Here is a 14207-nt window from a genome sequence, read left to right as displayed (position 1 = left end):
CTGCTTAGTGTATTCATCTCTTGGTCTCCCTCTACGATTTTTACCCTCCACGCTGCCCTCCAATGCTAAATTTGTGATCCATTGATGCCTCAAAACATGTCCTACCAACCGCTCCCTTCTTCTAGTCAAGTTGTGCCACAAACTTCTCTTCTCCCCAATTCTATTCAATACCTCTTCATTAGTTACGTGATCTACCCACCCTATCTTCAGCATTCTTCTGTAGCACCACATTTCGAAAGCTTCTATTCTCTTCTTGTCCAAACTATTTTTCGTCCATGTTTCACTTCCATACATGGCTACACTTGGCCGAACTTCACTAATTCCCACTATATCTAACCTTAACCTATTCATTTCCCTTTTTAGATTTTCTAATCTACCTGCCCGATTAAGGGATCTGACATTCCACGCTCCGATCCGTAGAACGCCAGTTTTCTTTCTCCTGATAACGACGTCCTCTTGAGTAGTCCGCGCCCGGAGATCCGAATGGGGGACTATTTTACCTCCGGAATATTTTACCCAAGAGGACGCCATCATCATTTAATCATACAGTAAAGCTGCATGTCCTCGGGAAAAATTACGGCTGTAGTTTCCCCTTGCTTTCAGCCGTTCGCAGTACCAGCACAGCAAGGCCGTTTTGGTTAATGTTACAAGGCCAGATCAGTCAATCATCCAGACTGTTGCCCCTGCAACTACTGAAAAGGCTGCTGCCCTTCTTCAGGAACCACATGTTTGTCTGGCCTTTCAACAGATACCCCTCCGTTGTGGTTGCACCTACGGTACGGCCATCTGTATCGCTGAGGCACGCAAGCCTCCCCACCAACGGCAAGGTCCATGGTTCATGGGGGGGGGGGGGGGTATTCATGTATGGAAGTCATAAATTTACACATAGTAAGCTGTTCATAACACGATTTAAATACAATGTGACGAGTGATTAAAACCTATATGCTGGGCTTTAACTATCTGGGCACTACGGTCTTAGGTATTATAAACGCTATAAGAGTACTAAAGTTCTATAAAAGGCTGTCACCATCTATACAATCGTTATGAACGTTGTACGGACCGACTACGGAAACCTGCATAGGCACATGAATGTAAGGAAAGACAGGTCAGAAACAAACCGAGGGGGCACGCGAACACGGGAGAAAAACAGTCATGCTCACCAAGATGCAAAGCCACTCCACGTGCGCTCCCATCGGCATGGAACTCGTTCCGTTCATTCAACTCACGGAATGGGGAGTAATGGGAAACATATAACTACGATACCAAGCAAACCCCATTCTGGCCGGCCATACAGAAATATATCTGTAGAATATAGAAACGTGACAAAGACACATTTGGCAGTCAATGGTAATCATAAAGCAAGGACTTAATGGCGAGGCTGACCAACTACACGTTAGACTTCATAATAATCATTTACCATAAATGACATTAGCAGTTCTCTATTGGTGATTTCCCGAGCATAACAGATACACGACACCCTTACAGTTCGTGAATAGGCCGCACAGGATCTCTAGAGCACCGCATCAAATATGTCAAAGAAATTATGGTCCGCCGATTCTAAGTGGTTGTTCAACAATTTGCTTGGAAATCTCTTTCTGTTTTTGTAAATTTCGATGTTTTCCAAAACGTTTAGTTTGCTTCCTTTAGGAGCTTTATGCAAGACTATCATACCTTGTTGCATGTCCCTAAGCCCTCCCTCAAACCTGTCATGTTATATCTTCAAATGGTTGAAATGGCTCTGAGCACTATGGGACTTAACATCTGTGGTCATCAGTCCCCTAGAACTTAGAACTACTTAAACCTAACTAACCTAAGGACATCACACACATCCATGCCCGAGGCAGGATTCGAACCTGCGACCGTAGCAGTCGCGCGGTTCCGGACTGCGCGTCTAGAACCGCTAGACCACCGCGGCCGGCTATGTCTTCACTGATACGATGATGGCACCTTTAGTCTGTTGAAACCGGTTATCCAGTAAACAGTACTCAAGCGATCTTGGCTTTTGAATTATTTCTGCAGTAAATAGTGCCTAGTTTTTTCCCACTGCAAGATGCGTAATACATGTCGGTGTGACTCCGCGATCGTAGCTAAGGGTCTGATTACCTTTGCGATGGATACGTGTAATCAATTCGGCTTTCAGGGCTTGTTTAAGTTTGAAACTACTATCTGAGTCTTTATAGTCTCTGCTGATGTGTTTAGAATTAAAAGACGAAATGTTAGACATATCAATAGGCCTTGGACTGCGGCCTAATTTCCGTAAAACAGAATTGCCCAAGGACACAAATACCGACTGGTAAAGCCTACATGATGTTTTCAGAGTATCTGGTGGTAAAGGTATCGGTGTTCACAGAAAATTAAGATCATGGCATAATGTGTCACACGGAAGTTCTTTCTCCAGAAATGGATAGAAGGCTTTTTCAAATTCAAGTATCAGACCATTAAGTGGCACAGAGGCTTACAATCGTGTATCGTACCTGCATCCGACTACGTTCCGGGCTCCTTAAAAAACATACGCTCTCAGTTAAAATTCTGGAACGAATACAATTATAGATTATTATCAAATTTGAAAAAAAATGGAAATTTGTGGTAAGGTCTTATGGGACCAAACTGCTGAGGTCATCGGTCCCTAGGCTTACACACTATTTAATCTGACTTAAACTAACTTACTCTACGGACGAAACACACACCCATGCACGAGGGAGGACTCGAACCACCGACGGGGGAAGCCGCGCGCACCGTGGCAAGAGGCCTCAGGCTGCGCGGCTACCCCGCGCGGACATGAACTTTGAATTTAGGATTGTCTGTGCTCTTTATTTCACTAATTTGAGCGTTTCCTTCGATACACGAGAGTAATACTTCTAACAGGCTCAGACAACGAACGCCCTCCATTTGAAAATCCAGTTGTCTCGTTCATGAAAATTGGTGTAATACTAGAGATATAAATTTATCTGTTCGTTTGCATAAATTAATATAAAATACAATCCTCTAAATAATTTAGCCGCGGTGGGAAAGTTCTACATGTTCATACCAGGCTCATTAAGAAAAGTTATTGTTTTTGCGTATAAAATAAAGTACTGAAATCTCAGGTAATTTCAATAAATCCACGTCTTCACAATAAATCACAGTACATTGCACTTGTCAGTACATTTCTTGTCAACAGGACACCAATACTTCATTAGCGCAAACTCCTGTGTAGTACGTGGTACTCTTTTCAACTGAAAGTGCCTTATGACGATTGTATAGTATGAACAAAACACGCCGACGTAGTCTTCGACTCGCGTCGGTGCCAAACTATCGAAATCCGCATTGTAATTCCGTGAAACCGATCAAGAAAGTAGAGTCTTCCACAAATACGATGCATTAAAAGAGAAAAACCGTACATTATAAGGGGTATGTAGATGATATCCTTTGTTATATCTCCCGTAGTGAGATGCCCAGCAAACAGCACGTTCCAAATCAATAAGAGAAAGTTTTATTACATCACATTAGAAAACTGATGAAGCAAAAATTTCTCTTTCAAAACTTAATAACAAACTCTCTGAGTCTTCTAACAGACGTTCTCCTGGAAGTTAATTAAATGACAGAACCAAACCAATGTAGTTTCCCACTAGAAGGCAGGAGAGGATAGTCGGCAGTATCTCCCCTAAGATACACTATGTGATCAAAAGTATCCGGACACCGGGCTGAAAATGGCTTACAAGTTCGTAGCGCCCTCCATCGGTAATGCTGGAATTCAATATAGTGTTGGCCCATCCTTAATCTTGATGACAGCTTCCACTCTCGCAGGCCCCCCCAGGGGGTCCACAACTCTTTTGTGGACACGTGCGTAGCGAGCACGGGACCCCGAGCTAATGTGGCCCTCCTTCCTTTCCGGGCTGCATACCTTCCCTTTCCGCATCCTTCCCCATCCCCCATCTTCGCCCCCCCCCCCCTCACCTCTGGCTCTTTCCTTCCTTTTCTCCCCCTCTGGGGGAATGGTTTGTGCCTACGTCCGGAGACGGACGCTTGTAAATGTACCACATTCTTCACCTTCCTTACTTGTAAGTCTTCATCCTTCCTTTGTCCTTCTCTTTTCCTTACCTCTTCTCTCTCCCCTTTTCTCCGCTGCGGCGTTTGAGACCTCTTCTTTCCTTTCCCTTTCTCTTTCTTCCTCCCTGTGCGTGTCTGAAGGCCGACCCACGCACTTCCATGCGTAGCCGGTGACGGGGTAACGCGTAATTCCCCGCCCCGGGTAGACAGGTAGGACACGTACGTACCCCCTGGTAACGGCCAGGCCCAGTGAGGGGTGATTACCCGAGCTGATACCTTCCGAAAGTGCCGATTGGTCCCTCCGTCCGTTTGTCGGGAGGTGTGACCTGAGGTGTGAACAATCACCTAAGGCGGGAGTGCCCTCAGAGAGGGCCCCCATAAGGGAGGAGCGCGCCATCGGAGACGCCGGTAATCATGGGGGATTCTTCCGCAATGGTTTCCTCACCTTCCACTATGTCTGCTCACAAACGTAAGTTCACTGAGTCTCAACCACAGTCAGTTCTTCCATCGTTGCCACAGTTCCTTGTTGTTTCTCGGTCTGATGAAGGTCACGACTTCTCCACGGTCAACCCTTTCATTATTCAGAAAGGTGTCGACGCAATTGCAGGTCCTGTAAAGTCTTGTTCCAGATTACGGAATGGCACCCTGTTGCTAGAAACACACAGTGCCCTCCAGGCACAAAAATTGCTGCGTACCTCACTACTACACACTTTCCCTGTCCGGGTGGAACCGCACCGTACCTTAAATTCCTTGCGTGGAGTCGTTTATACACGCTCACTCGATGGACTGTCTGACGAAGAAATTCAGCACTACCTGTCAGACCAGGGCGTAACGGCTGTTCATAGGGTTATGAAAAGGGTTGACACGAACATCATTCCAACCCGCACTGTGTTTTTGACATTTGACAAAGTGCAACTCCCATCGAAAATCAAAGCCGGCTATGAGATAATTTCCGTTCGTCCTTACGTCCCAAACCCTACGCGTTGCTATCGGTGCCAGCGCTTCAATCACACCAGCCAGTCCTGTTCTAATCCGGCCAAATGTGTTACGTGTGGCAGGGATGCCCATGAGGGTGCTTGTCCACCTCCATCCCCTCGCTGTATCAACTGTATGGGTGACCACGCTGCATCCTCTAGAGATTGCCAAGTTTTTAAGGACGAAAAGCTCATCCAGGAAATAAGAGTGAAGGAAAAGGTGTCGACCTTTGCTGCTCGAAAATTATTCGCCAGTCGACAGCCCACCGTGCCTCAGACAGGCAAATACAGCACTGTCCTTGCTACTCCTCGGCCAACAAAGGAGGCGGCCACGCAAACTTGCGACCTCACCTTTAGTGCCACGGTCGTCAGATCGGCCAGCGCAAAGATCGCCCGTTCAACTTCACCACTTTCGCCTGCCCACTCTATGGCTCACTCTTCGTCGGGTTCTACTAAATCTCGAGCCCAAAAGTCCGACACCAAGTCTTCGAAGAAAGAGCATACTCGTGAAGTGTTTTTACGTACGGCAACTTCACCACCATCGGTTCCTCCTTCCTCTAAACCTCATACTTCCAAGAAGGCTACAAAGAAACCCAGTTCCTCTCCTTCTCCGCCAAGGCGTGTCCCATCCACAGCGCCACCTGGCGGAAATCGCCCTCGGCCGTCTTCTGTGTCGCCGAGGCGCACTGCTGGTGGCCGGTCAACCGGCCGATCGCTGGTGGCAGGAGCTGCTCCTGACCAGCCTATGGATCAGGATCTTCTGCCTTCGGCTGAATGCCATTCCATGCTGTCGGTCGCAAGCTCTGAGCAGTCGTTGAGTTGACAGCACCCTTGGTCACATTCCTCCATTTTCTGTTCACCCTATGTCCATTATCCACTGGAATATCCGCGGCATTCGAGCCAATCGGGATGAATTGTCGATCCTCTTACGATCCTACTCTCCGGTCATCTTCTGTCTTCAGGAAACAAAGCTGCGTCCTAATGACCGCTTTGTTCTCCCTCATTTTCAGTCCGTCCGATATGACCTCCCCTCTGTGGAAGGCACTCCAGCACATGGAGGACTCATGATTCTTCTCCATGATACTCTCCATTATCATCCAATCCCCTTAGACAGTTCCTTCCAAGCTGTCGCCGTCCGTCTTTCCCTTTCTGGATACACGTTCTCTCTTTGTACTGTATACATTCCATCGTCCACACCAATGGCACGAGCTGATCTCCTTCATCTTCTTGGTCAGCTTCCACCCCCCTATTTGCTGGTTGGGGACTTCAATGCCCACCACCCGCTTTGGGGATCTCCACATCCTTGTCCACGTGGCTCCCTATTGCTAGACGTCTTCCACCAAGCGGATCTAGTTTGCCTCAACACTGGGGTCCCCACGTTTTTGTCTGCCTCCACGACAAATTTCTCTCATTTGGACCTTGCGATCGGTACTGTTCCGCTAGCTCGGCGCTTCGAATGGTTCGCCCTTGATGATACACACTCGAGAGACCACTTTCCATGTGTCCTTAGGCTGCAGCCTCAACTGCCATATATGCGTCCGCGACGCTGGAAGTTTGCCCAAGCCGATTGGACACTTTTTTCGTCTCTAGCGACATTCGATGACCGTCGCTTTCCCAGCGTCGACGATGAGGTCACACATATTACCGACGTTATTCTTACCGCTGCGGAACGTTCAATACCACGCACCTCCGAATTGCCCCGGCGCCCCCCAGTTCCTTGGTGGAACGAGGCATGCCGTGACGCAATCCGTGAGCGGCGACGTGCTCTTCGCATTTTCCGTCACCATCCTACTTTGGCAAACTGTATCCGCTATAAGCAACTCCGTGCGCGATGCCGTCGCGTCATCCGCGATAGCAAGAAGGCAAGCTGGCAATTCTTTATTAGCTCATTTAACACCTTCACTCCCTCCTCGGAAGTTTGGAGTCGGCTTCGACGGTTCTCAGGCGCGCCTAGTTTCTCCCCGGTCTCTGGGATCACTGTCGCGCATGATACCTTAGTGGACCCTGTCGCAATTTCTAACTCATTGGGTCAGCACTTTGCTGAGATTTCGAGCTCTTCAAATTACCCGCCAGCGTTTCTCCCGAAGAAACGTGCAGCGGAAGTGCGACCTCTTGCTTTCTCCTCTCAAAATCGCGAAAGCTACAATACTGTTTTCTCCATGCGGGAACTCCAACATGCCCTCTCTTCTTCTCGCTCCTCCGCCCCTGGATCGGATGGTATCCATGTCCAAATGTTGCTGCATTTATCAACCCATAGTCTGCGTTACCTCCTTCGCCTTTATAATCGAATTTGGACCGACAGTACCTTTCCCAGACGATGGCGGGAAGCTATCGTCGTTCCCATTCCGAAACCTGGAAAGGACAAACATCTCCCCTCTAGCTATCGCCCCATTTCTCTCACGAGTAGTGTCTGTAAGATTTTGGAGCGTATGGTGAATTACCGTTTAGCTTGGTGGCTGGAATCACGCAGTCTTTTAACACCTGCCCAATGCGGATTCCGAAAGCATCGCTCTGCAGTTGACCATCTTGTTGCTCTCTCCACTTATATCATGAACAATTTTCTCCGGAAACGCCAAACGGTAGCAATATTTTTTGATCTGGAGAGAGCATACGATACCTGTTGGAGGACAGGCATCCTCCGCACACTGTTCTCTTGGGGCTTTCGAGGCCGGCTGCCCCTTTTTCTTCGCGAATTTATGGCAGAGCGAACATTTCGGGTGCGGGTGAACACTACTCTCTCCCGTACTTTCTCTCAAGAAAACGGGGTACCCCAGGGCTCCGTGCTGAGTGTTGTACTGTTTGCCATCGCTATAAATCCAATTATGGATTGTCTCCTTCCTGATGTCTCGGGCTCCCTCTTTGTGGACGATTTTGCGATCTACTACAGCTCTCAACGGACCAGCCTTGTTGAACGACGTCTTCAAGGATGTCTCGATCGCCTCCACTCTTGGAGCCTCGAAACCGGCTTCCGTTTTTCTCCCAGTAAGACCGTTTGTATTAATTTTTGGCGACGTAAGGAGTTTCTTCCGCCCTCCTTACATCTAGGTCCTGTCAACCTTCCGTTTTCAGACGTCACTAAATTCTTGGGTCTTATGTTTGACAGAAAACTGTGCTGGTCCTCCCACGTTTCCTATCTTTCGGCTCGCTGTCTGCGAACGCTCAACACCCTCCGTGTCCTGAATGGTACCTCCTGGGGAGCGGACCGAGTGGTCCTTCTCCGCCTCTATCGCGCCTTAGTGCGCTCGAAATTGGACTATGGAAGCATAGTCTACTCCTCTGCTCGGCCGTCTATTCTTCGGCGTCTCGACTCTATCCACCACCGTGGATTGCGTTTAGCGTCTGGAGCTTTTTACACTAGCCCTGTGGAAAGCCTTTATGCCGAGACTGCTGAACCTCCGCTGTCCAATCGGCGAGCGGTCCTTCTGAGCCGTTATGCTAGCCATCTGTCTTCCATGCCTGCTAATCCAGCCCATGACCCTTTTTTCGACGCCTCCTTTGATGTAGGGTATGCAGGCCGCTCCTCCTCCCTACTACCCCCGGGAGTCCGCTTCCGTCAACTGCTCCATTCTCTTTCCTTCCGCTTTCCTAAAACCTTCTTGACAACTTGGGGTACAGCACCGCCTTGGCTGCGTCCCCGGATCTGTCTGCTCCGTGATCTTTGTCAATTTCCCAAGGACGGTACACCTCCACTTGTTTATCGTCGGGCATTTGCTGCTCTATGTGCACAACTGACGGACGCCACATTTATTTACACCGACGGCTCGAAAACATCGTTGGGTGTAGGGAGTGCCTATATTGTTGGCGACGCCCCAAATCACTTTCGGCTTCCCGACCAGTGTTCGGTTTATACTGCGGAGCTTTTCGCTGTTCTCCAGGCTGTCCACTACATCCGCCGCCATCAGCGGATACAGTACGTAATCTGCTCAGATTCTCTCAGCTCTCTCCTCAGTCTCCAAGCTCTTTACCCTGTGCACCCTCTGGTCCACCGGATTCAGGACTGTCTGCGCTTGCTCCACCTGGGGGGCGTCTCGGTGGCGTTCCTCTGGCTCCCGGGACACGCTGGTATCTGTGGGAATGAGGCGGCTGATATAGCAGCCAAGGCTGCAGTTTCTCTTCCTCGGCCAGCTATTCAGTCGCTTCCCTTCACCGATCTACGGAGCGGTTTATGTCGCAAAGTTGCTCATTTATGGCATGCGCATTGGTCAACACTTCCCCGCAATAAATTGCGGGAAGTGAAAGCCCTTCCTTGCGCTTGGACCTCTTCCTCCCGAACGCGTCGTCGGGAGGAGGTAATTTTAGCTAGACTCCGGATAGGGCACTGTCTTTTTAGCCATCGACATCTTTTAAGCGGCGATCCTCCCCCACTCTGTCCCCACTGCTCTCAGCTGTGGACGGTACGACACCTTTTAATTGAATGCCCCTATTTTAATCCGTTACGCTCCCGTCTACAGCTATTGCCTGATCTATCGTCGATTTTAGCAGATGACACGCGCTCAGCCGACCGCGTTCTCCAGTTTATTAGTGACAGTGAAATGACGCCAGTCATTTGAAGTTTTATCGGGGACCATCAACCCCTCTCTGTAGTGGAATTTTATGCCTTGTTTCTGCTTTTAGTGTCCAATTTTTTGAGTTTCGTTCCCATTTTTGCTGTTTTCAATTTTCAGTTTTTATTCTTTCCTCAGTCACGGACCGGGCGCTAATGACCTTAGCAGTTTTGCGCCCTAAAACCAAAATCAAAAAAAAAAAAAAACTCTCGCAGGCATACGTTGAGTCAGGTGCTGGAAAGTTTCTTGAGATTTGGCAGCCCATTCATCACGGAGTGCTGCACTGAGGAGAGGCATCGATGTCGATCAATTAGGCCTGGCACGAACTCGGCGTTGCAAAACATCCCAAAGGTGTTTCATAGGGTTCAGGTCAGGACTCTGTGCAGGCCAGTCCATTACAGAGATGTTACCGCCGTGTAACCACTCCGCCACAGGCCGTGGATTAAGAACTGGTGCTTAATGGTGTTGAAAGACGCAGTCGCCATCCCCGAATTGCTCTTCAATATCTGGAAGCAAGAAGGTGCTTACAAGATCAGTGTAGGCCTTTGCTGTGATAGTGCCACGCAAAACAGCAATGGGTGCAAGCCCCATTCATGAGAAACACGACCAAACAATAACACCACCGCCTCCGAATTTTACTGTTGGCTCTACATACGCTGGTAGATAACGTTCACCGGGAATTCGCCTTACCCACACCCTGCCATCGGATGGCCACATTGTGTACCGTGATTAGTCACTACACACGACGGTTTCCACTGTTCAAACGTCCAATGTTTATGCTCCTTACACAAAGCGAGGCGTCGTTTGGCATTTACCGGCGTGATGAGCGTCCTTTGGGCGTTTCCTCACCTCCCGTTTAAATATCATAGCACTTGCTGTGGATCCTGATCCACCGAGCGGTCTAAGGCGGTGCAGTCATGGACTGTGCGGCTGGTCCCGGCGGAGGTTCGAGTCCTCCCTCGGGCATGGGTGTGTGTGTGTTTCTCCTTAGGATAATTTAAGTTAAGCAGTGCGTAAGCTTAGGGACTGATGACCTTAGCAGTGAAGTCCCATAAGATTTCACACATTTGAACACTTTTTTTTCCTAACGCAGTTTGGAATTCCTGTGTGACGGTCTGGATAGATTTCTGCCTATTGCACATTGCGACCTTATTCAACTCTCGGCCTTCTCTGTCAGTCAACAGACGAAGTCAGCCTGTACACTTTTGTGCCGTACGTGTCCCTTCACGTTTTCACTTCACTACCACATCGGAAACAGTTGCCCTAGGAATGTTTAGGAGTGTGGAAATCTCGAGTACAGACGTATGACACAAGTGACACCCAATCACCTGACCACGTTCGAAGTCAGTGAGTTCCGCGGAGCGCCCCATTCCACTCTCTCACGATGTCTAATGATTTCAGAGGTCGGTGATATGGAGTACCTCGCAGTAGGTGGCAGCACAATGCACCTAGTATTAAAAACGTATGTTTTAGGGAGTGTCCGGATACTTTCGATCACGTTGTGTACTTCTCGGAGGTGACATTGGAGAGGTCCGAAGGCTCGCGGCGGTGCCTCCAGTCGTACCCTGATTGAAAGGGTAGGATTAGCCGGCACACGTGTTGGCTCAGAGTGTCCGAGGAAAACTGGTGACTAGTGGAACTTCGCCGCTATAAATAGCACTTGCGCGGAGGTATACTTGTTGATGTATTTCCGCCTACGTCAATCGGCGGAGGAAAGCAGATCCCCAGAGAGGAGGTATTGCGATATGACGCTCCGTGGAGGCCGAAGGAGTGGGAGTGAAGCCTTGGGTAATGCATGTATGCCATGCAGCTCCGTCCGCAGGGTTGCCGCTCCGTCAAACCTGCTGCTAGTATACAACATGTAAGTAGGCTGTTTATGTTTTTTTATTGGCAATGCCACGTAGCACTCTTTATGAAAATCACTGGCTGTGCTGTGTGCAGTCTGTGGCTGCTTTGCATTGTTGTAATATTCGCCATTGTAGTGTTGGGCAGCTGGATGTGATCAGCGCGTAGCGTTGCGCAGTTGGAGGTGAGCCGCCAGCAGTGGTGGATGTGGGGAGAGAGATGGCGGAGTTTTGAAATTTGTAATACTGTATATCATGAACTGCTATGTATATTATGATTTTTCTACACTATTAAGGTAAATACATTGTTTGTTCTCTATCAAAATCTTTCATTAGTTAACTATGCCTGTCAGTAGTTAGTGCCTTCCGTAGTTTGAATCTTTTATTTAGCTGTCAGTAGTGGCGCATGCTGTATTGCAGTAGTTCGAGTAACCAAGATTTTTGTGAGGTAAGCGATTTTTGAAACGCATAGGTTAATGTTAGTAAGGGCCATTTTTTTGTAGGGATTTTTGAAAGTCAGATTGCGTTGCGCTAAAAACATTGTGTGTCAGTTTAAGCACAGTCATGTACAATTTTTAAAAAGGGGACTTTTCAAACATCATCCTTTTATTTAAAACTAGTGAGGATTACATACATAATTTTGTATCACTAATGAGCACTACCCGTCCTGAAATTGTTTTCATTTTGAAAATAGAACAAGACTGCTGAATAAACTGTTTAGAATTGACAGTTATTATAAGAAACGCCAAGCATGTACTTGGCATTTGTAGGAGACCTACACGTAGTGATATACACTCCTGGAAATTGAAATAAGAACACCGTGAATTCATTGTCCCAGGAAGGGGAAACTTTATTGACACATTCCTGGGGTCGGATACATCACATGATCACACTGACAGAACCACAGGCACATAGACACAGGCAACAGAGCATGCACAATGTCGGCACTAGTACAGTGTATATCCACCTTTCGCAGCAATGCAGGCTGCTATTCTCCCATGGAGACGATCGTAGAGATGCTGGATGTAGTCCTGTGGAACGGCTTGCCATGCCATTTCCACCTGGCGCCTCAGTTGGACCAGCGTTCGTGCTGGACGTGCAGACCGCGTGAGACGACGCTTCATCCACTCCCAAACATGCTCAATGGGGGACAGATCCGGAGATCTTGCTGGCCAGGGTAGTTGACTTACACCTTCTAGAGCACGTTGGGTGGCACGGGATACATGCGGACGTGCATTGTCCTGTTGGAACAGCAAGTTCCCTTGCCGGTCTAGGAATGGTAGAACGATGGGTTCGATGACGGTTTGGATGTACCGTGCACTATTCAGTGTCCCCTCGACGATCACCAGTGGTGTACGGCCAGTGTACAAGATCGCTCCCCACACCATGATGCCGGGTGTTGGCCCTGTGTGCCTCGGTCGTATGCAGTCCTGATTGTGGCGCTCACCTGCACGGCGCCAAACACGCATACGACCATCATTGGCACCAAGGCAGAAGCGACTCTCATCGCTGAAGACGACACGTCTCCATTCGTCCCTCCATTCACGCCTGACGCGACACCACTGGAGGCGGGCTGCACGATGTTGGGGCGTGAGCGGAAGACGGCCTAACGGTGTGCGGGACCGTAGCCCAGCTTCATGGAGACGGTTGCGAATGGTCCTCGCCGATACCCCAGGAGCAACAGTGTCCCTAATTTGCTGGGAAGTGGCGGTGCGGTCCCCTACGGCACTGCGTAGGATCCTACGGTCTTGGCGTGCATCCGTGCGTCGCTGCGGTCCGGTCCCAGGTCGACGGGCACGTGCACCTTCCGCCGACCACTGGCGACAACATCGATGTACTGTGGAGACCTCACGCCCCACGTGTTGAGCAATTCGGCGGTACGTCCACCCGGCCTCCCGCATGCCCACTATACGCCCTCGCTCAAAGTCCGTCAACTGCACATACGGTTCACGTCCACGCTGTCGCGGCATGCTACCAGTGTTAAAGACTGTGATGGAGCTCCGTATGCCACGGCAAACTGGCTGACACTGACGGCGGCGGTGCACAAATGCTGCGCAGCTAGCGCCATTCGACGGCCAACACCGCGGTTCCTTGTGTGTCCGCTGTGCCGTGCGTGTGATCATTGCTTGTACAGCCCTCTCGCAGTGTCCGGAGCAAGTATGGTGGGTCTGACACACCGGTGTCAATGTGTTCTTTTTTCCATTTCCAGGAGTGTATTTACTAACGCAAATTCATCACACCCACAACATTAGAAAACATGTTTAATCGTTTCCTACAGCTTCCGGTACAGATGTGTGAAACGGATAAAGAAATGATGATCCTAAACAAATAAATAACATTGCCCAATGGATATAAATCATGCAATGTTCAAATTGCTATAGTAAAACGAAAAACTAGAAAATGACATGCCTTAATAATAAGACGATTTCTAATTATAATATTAATCATACAACTAAATCTAAATTTACAGCTATGACTTACAACGATTATCCGAATAAATGTCATAAATTTGGCGTCTACAATTTCAATCGCAATGACCCTGACAATTACATATCAGCCAGACGTGACGTTCTTTTAATATACGATTTAGAGAAGATTCTTCTTTCCAAAACAGATCAACTTCTAGCAGGCATATCGCTTTTCTGTCATAGACCTCGTAACTGGCGCCTGAAAATCACAATAACATAAACAATAAAATACTAAAACATTAAGAGATACGAAATACAATGAGTCTCCTGCAAGGTGCATGAAGGCAAAAGAAAACTAAACATAAAAGGTAAAGAAACACGAATGCGCTGTTTACGTTTGTATCACTC

The sequence above is a fragment of the Schistocerca nitens genome, chromosome 6 (genome assembly GCF_023898315.1).
Source record: "Schistocerca nitens isolate TAMUIC-IGC-003100 chromosome 6, iqSchNite1.1, whole genome shotgun sequence".
Lineage (NCBI taxonomy): Eukaryota > Metazoa > Arthropoda > Insecta > Orthoptera > Acrididae > Schistocerca > Schistocerca nitens.
This window is presented reverse-complemented; position numbering follows the sequence as displayed.